Source organism: Arachis ipaensis, chromosome B07 (genome assembly GCF_000816755.2).
Source record: "Arachis ipaensis cultivar K30076 chromosome B07, Araip1.1, whole genome shotgun sequence".
Classification (NCBI taxonomy): Eukaryota; Viridiplantae; Streptophyta; class Magnoliopsida; order Fabales; family Fabaceae; genus Arachis; species Arachis ipaensis.
In genome coordinates this window covers 115,781,099-115,787,927 of record NC_029791.2, presented here as the reverse complement: position 1 = coordinate 115,787,927, position 6,829 = coordinate 115,781,099, and the positions used below count along the sequence as shown (strand labels likewise).

General features: G+C 30.9%; 1 pseudogene; it reads left to right on the top strand.

The window, feature by feature from the left end:
• LOC107607732 overlaps nucleotides 5,400-6,829 on the top strand; it is a 7,789-nt pseudogene continuing 6,359 nt past the window's right edge.

Sequence of the window (6,829 nt, the reverse complement as noted above, 5' to 3'; positions counted from 1 at the left end):
TATTTTAATATTGGATTAACCACCAAAAACGTTCCCAAATTATTCAGACGCTGACAAAAATGTCCCTGAATTTTACTATCGACAAAAATGCTTTTAAATAATTTAAAAACACAACAACAATACCCAACAATAAATATATATTTTCAAACAATGCCTTAGAGATTGAATTTTGATGTGATTTTTTACAAACATAATTAAAAAAAAGAGATATTATTATTCTTAAAATTTGGAAATTTTTTTTCTAAGTATATATTTTTTGGTGATTTTTTAAAAGTATTATTAGTTGTTAACAAAAAAATTACAAAAAAATATATACTCAATGAAAAATCACCAAATTTTAAAGATAATAGTGTAGGATTACAAATGTTCATAACACGCAGCGGAAGTAATAAAGTAATCCTATTGATCTATTTTGTGCTTAAAACTTTATTGAAATAAGATGGGTTAGATGTCAATACCTGAGTACCCTAGTGAATGAAAACTTTCTCCTTCGATAGTACGAAGGTACTATGTGTATCCACACCGAGACTGATCCTTGTTGTCAACTCCTTGACCAATGTATTTAACTGAGAAATTTCTTGCAACTCCTTGCACCAGCAATTCTTCACTAAGAATTGGAATATTTGTGTATGTGGAGGTAAAAGAAAAACTTGTGTATTCTTTCTTTTATCATATACACATATATATAGTATGAGATTGGTGACTGATTTGTGAATCAAATTACAATTTAATTTGAAACAGAATCAGTTAGGATCTTATCCATATTTAAAACTCATCATAGAATAAATAATTAATTATTTAATATTCTCAATTATCATATTATTATATTTATGGTGCTAGCAAAGAATATAATAATATTCCATTTGAATTAATATAATTATTTATTTGATCTAATCAAAATAATAATTAAATGATTATTTACCAAGGATTAGAACACTCGTTAGTGTGTGACCCCATAGGTTCAATACTAAGCGGGTAGTAAATTAGTCATACTAAATTTACTAATCAAGGTTGGCATCTAGCAACGCTCCTTGACGACCCGATAGTATAAAGTAATAATATTTTTACTAAGAACCCAAGATGAACAAAAAATACAACTCCTTCCATCTTTTCAGCTTTTGGCTAACTTTTAGAGTACGGTTTAATTGTCAAACTCTAACTTGTTACCATTATTATAATGAATTATGAATGACTTAAGAAACTCATTTCTTAATTCATTCAAACCCCTTGGCCAAGGCATTGTTTATTTCATTCATTATAATCGTAGAGCTCAAACTCATTACCATAGTTGATGGATTCCATTTTGACTAATCATTAATTCTACAAGTATTTAAATCATACCCAATGTCCATTCAACTAGCACCGTAGGGTGTTAGGTGTCCGGAATCAAAGTATAATAAATACATTGTCAATTACTATGATAGTCGCAGGTCAAAGGAAAATTCTAATATTATATGTTCATCATAAGAATATCCTATTGACAAATATACGGTAACTATAACCATTAGGAATTCTTAGAGTGAGTCAGTTCAATGGTTATATCTCTATATATACCATTTATATATATAATTTAATAAATGAGATCTATTAATCTTCCACCGGATAAAATCAAACTTTTCGATTGTCTTATTAAAGCAAATGTTCCAATTTCTAGAAGCTTGCTTTAGCCCATAAATGGCGCGTTGCAGCTTACAAATTTTACTATGATCAGACTGAAGTGTGAAACCTTCAGGTTGTGTCATGTACACTTTCTCTTTGAGTTCTCCATTGAGAAAAGTTATTTTCACATCCATTTGCCATATTTCATAATCATAGTAAGCTGCTATAGCAAGTAGAATCCGAATAGATTTGAGCATTGCCACAGGAGAAAATGTTTCTTCATAATATATTCCCTCCTTTTGACGGTATCCCTTGGCAACTAGACGGGTTTTATAGGTCTCTACCTTACCATCTGCTCCAATCTTTTTCTTGTAAACCCATTTGCAACCAATAGGTTTGATGTCTTTTGAGAGTTCAACCAAAGTCCAAACATTGTTGATCCTCATAGACTCTATTTCGGATTCCATGGCACTCTGCCATTTTAGACTTTCGGAACTTTGCATTGCCTCTTCATAAGTCTTAGGATCATTATCATCATAATCGATCCCATTTTCCACATCATCTTGCACCATTAGGTTTAGCCTTAGTGGTGGACGATGTTCTCTTGTGGACCGTCGAAGAGGTAGTTCTTGTACCAAAGGTAGTTCAAGGATTGGTTCATTAATCTCTCTTTGAACTACTATTGGTTCGTTATCCTCAACTCTTGAAGATGATAAATTTGGTGTTAGTTTGAGTACATCCAAAGTTGGTTGCTCACCTTGAATTTCATATTCTTGAGCTTGTACTATTTCATTGGTTTAATTTCTTGAACTTCATCAAGTTCTATTTCTTCACCTTGTCTTCCTTCAGAAAGAAATTCATTTTCTAAAAAGGTTCCACCTCTTGCCACAAACACTTTGTGATCAGAAGGGTGATAGAAATAATAACCCATTGTTTCTTTAGGGTAACCAATGAATCTACATTTATCGGACCTAGCATCAAGTTTATTACTTTGCAATTTCTTAACATATGCTGGACATCCCCAAACTCTAATGTGCTTGAGATTTGGTTTTCGTCCTTTCCATATCTCATATGGTGTTGAAGAAACTGCTTTAGTGGGTACTTTATTTAGCAAATATGCTGCTGTTTCTAAAGCATAGCCCCATAAATTCAATGGAAGATCAGTAAAACCCATCATGGATTGAACCATATCTAATAAAGTTCGATTCCTCCTCTCTGAAACACCATTGTGTTGTGGAGTACCGGGAGGTGTCCATTGAGAAAGAATCCCATTTTTCTTTAAGTACTCAAGAAAATTATCATTTAGATATTCTCTTCCTCTATCAGATCTAAGCACCTTAATGCTTTTACCTGTTTGATTTTCAACTTCACTGCGAAAAATTTTGAACATTTCAAATGACTCAGATTTGTGTTTCATAAGATACACAAAGCCATATCTAGACATATCATCAGTGAAAGTGATAAAATAGGAATATCCTCCTTTGGCTTGAATTTTCATTGGTCCACAAACATCTGTATGTATTAGTCCCAATAATTCTGTAGCCCTTTCTCCATGTCCCATAAATGGAGTTTTGGTCATTTTTCCTTTGAGACAGGATTCACAAGTTACATATGATTCATAATCATATTTGTTAAGGTAACCTTCTTTATGTAACTTAGAAATCCTTTTTTCCCCTATATGACCAAGTTTACAATGCCAAAGATATGATTCATTTACTTGATTATTCCTCTCTCTTTTGAGAGTAGAAACATGCATGACAGAATTACCATTTAAATCGGGAAGAATATAAATGCCATATTGGAGATAGTCATTTACGTATAAGTCATCACCATAATAAGTAGAACAAATGCCATTTTTAATATTAAAATAAAAACCACGTTTGTCCAATATAGAAACAGAAATAACATTTGCAACAAAATTAGGAACATAATGACAATTCTCCAATATTAATGTCTTGCCCGTAGGCATTGTTAAAGAAATAGATCCTATAGCTACAGCAGCAACATTTGCTCTGTTCCCGACTTGAAGGTAAGTTTCTCCCTTCTTCAGCCATCTGCTTACTCGTAGTCCCTGCAACGAATTGCAAATATTATGAGCACTTCCGGTATCTAATACCCATATAGAAGAATTAATAGTAGCTAAAGAAATCATGAAAACTGTTTTCAAGTATGTCTTACCTTCCTCTTTGGTTTTTAAAGAAGCAAGGTACTCCTTGCAGTTTCTTTTCCAATGACCTTTGCCTTTACAATAAAAGCATTCAGCATCATTTTTGTCAGCCTTTTCTTGTTTGCCCTTGGGTTTGGTCACACCACCTTTAGGTGCCATGGGTTCTCTTCTAAAATTATTCTTTCCATTTCCTTTTGCTTTCCACTTTCCTTTCTTCTTAGAAGAGCTGCCAACTACCATAGCAACTCCTTTCTTTTTCTCAGATGCAATTTGATTCTCATAATCAATTAGCATGTTGAGCATTTCATGAAGATCACAGCTTACTTTAATCATATTAAAGCTAACAATGAATTGTGAAAAGGTTTCTGGAAGAGATTGCAAGATCAAATCTTGTGAAAGTTCTTTGCCCAATTTGCATTCCAACTTCTCAAGTTGTTCAATAAGATCAATCATCTTAAGAACATGGGGTCCAACAGGAGAGTCCACATCAAGTGTGGATCTAAACAAAGTTTTGGACAATTGATATCGGGCCATCTTACTTTGTGCACCATACATCTTCTTAAGATGTTCAACAATAGTTGGTGGATCCATATCCTGATGTTGCCTTTGAAGATCAGAACCCATGGATGCCAGAATGATGCATTTGGCAGTAAGATAATTTTCCAAGTACTTCTCATAAACCTTGGTTGCCTCATTATCAATACCTCCATCCTCTTTAGGAACTGGGGCCGTTACAGCAGGCTTATCGATAATATCAATTAGCCTTTCATGCATGAGAACAATTCTCAAATTGCGATACCAATCATCATAATTGGCTCCAGCCAACTTGTTATTTTCAAGTATGCCACGCAGTGATAGAGTAGACATATTATTCATGAATCTAAAAGAAAAAAACAAATATAAGTACGTATTTACACATACAAATAACACTTTCTACAATAATTATTATTATAGAAAATTAAGAAATCTTTATTTCTTAAATTAAGTGTTAAAAAAATATTTAAAATCATGAATGAATATCTTGGTTGTCAAGTCATTACTCATACATTTTTAAACAGATGATTAAATGTATCACATACAATTTTAATCCCAAATAATTACCTGGTTTTCAGGTTATTATTTAATTGAATTATATTTTATACCCCTAGGTTGTCTAGGTTCAAGTAAAAATTAATTCATTCCATGTATTAAATACATATATATAAATTTTATCCTTGAGTACGAATCTCCTGGTTGTCAGGTAACTCCTCGTAAACAAAATATAAAATTTATTTATCCTTTTTTTCTTTTCAGTTTTATTTCATAAATAAATAAAAATAATAATAACAGTATATTCCTTAACATACATATAATTTTATCCCATATAAATTTATAATTTTAATAATAGCATCCCATGCCATTATTAGGAATCACATTCACTATAATAACAAAATTTAAATTAATCCTATTAATTCTGTAAATTTTTGCAATAAAATTTTAAACACAAAAGGGCCATGGCTCTGATACCACTGTAGGATTACAAGTGTTCATAACACGCAGCGGAAGTAATAAAGTAATCCTATTGATCTATTTTGTGCTTAAAACTTTATTGAAATAAGATAGGTTAGATGTCAATACCTGAGTACCCTAGTGAATGAAAACTTTCTCCTTCGATAGTACGAAGGTACTATTTGTTGGACATACACACTTATCTCCAACAATTAGTATCTTATTTTTTTAATTATGCTTGCAAAAAATTGTATCAAAATTCAATCTCTAATGTATTTTTTGAGAAATACATATTTAATGTTAGATAATCTTGCAAAAAAACTAACATTAAATATGTATTTCTCAAAAAATACATTAGAGATTGAATTTTGATGTAATGTTTTGTAAGCATGATTATAAAAATGAGATATTATTATTTTTAAAATTTGGTGATTTTTTGTTATGTGTATGTTATTTTGTGATTTTTTAAAAGTATTATTGGTTGTTAACAAAAAAATTATGAAAAAATATATACTTAACAAAAAGTGACTAATTTTTATGTATAATAATATCTTATTTTTATAATCATGCTTGTAAAAAATTACATCAAAATTCAATCTTTAAGGTATTTTTTGAAAATATATATTTACTGTTGGGTATTGTTGTTGTGTTTTTAAATTATTTGAAGGCATTTTTGTCGATAATAAAATTCGAATGCATTTTTATCAGCGTTTGAATAATTTAGAGACGTTTTTGGTAGTTAACCCTTTAATATTTTTTTTTCCAAAGATAATAGGTTATATTTCATTAATTATTAAAAAATGAAATACAAAGATGTCCAAAAGCAGAACAGCATAATAAAAGGTGGGGATTTCCTAAAAACACTACACTGAAGGTATTCATCCAACGGTGCGTGGTCGAAAAACGAAGAAAAATCTTAAAGAAGAAATAATGATAAATCAAATTGAATACAACTAAGGGCTTGTCTCATGGAGATGACGACCTAAACTGGGAGTTCTTTGGATTTCACGAAGCAACTTGACAGAGCTTGCTAGAATGGCAGACGGCATAGAAGTAGAACCTTCAAAAATCAACTGGTTGCGAGCTTTCCAGCAGTTCCAGCAAATGATGGCAAGCAATTGAGGATTACAGTCAGCATTCTTCAACGGGTTAAGTATCTCTGTTGATGCAGTCCACCATGTCCAAAAGTCGTTAGAACTGCAGAAGAGCAAAAACATAGCTTATGGAGAGTCTCTTCAACGGTGAGTGAGGATAGAAAGATAAAATCTTTGATTGACTTTTTCATCACATAATCTACTATAGGTAATACTATTGATAGAATCTTAGCTAGTCGCCATTAGGTATGAAAAATAAAAAACAGAAGAGAAACTATGTCTGAATTATGAATCTTCTAAATGATAAATAATTGTAAAACATCGCTATTACTCGATACAATTAGGTAAAAATTATGCCATTATATTTTATTAACCTTTATGATTAATTCAATGAAAATACTTGTTCATTATATATATTATCTAAATAGTTAAAGAAGAGAAAAATATATAATATTAAATAAATAAATAATTGTCAAATAAC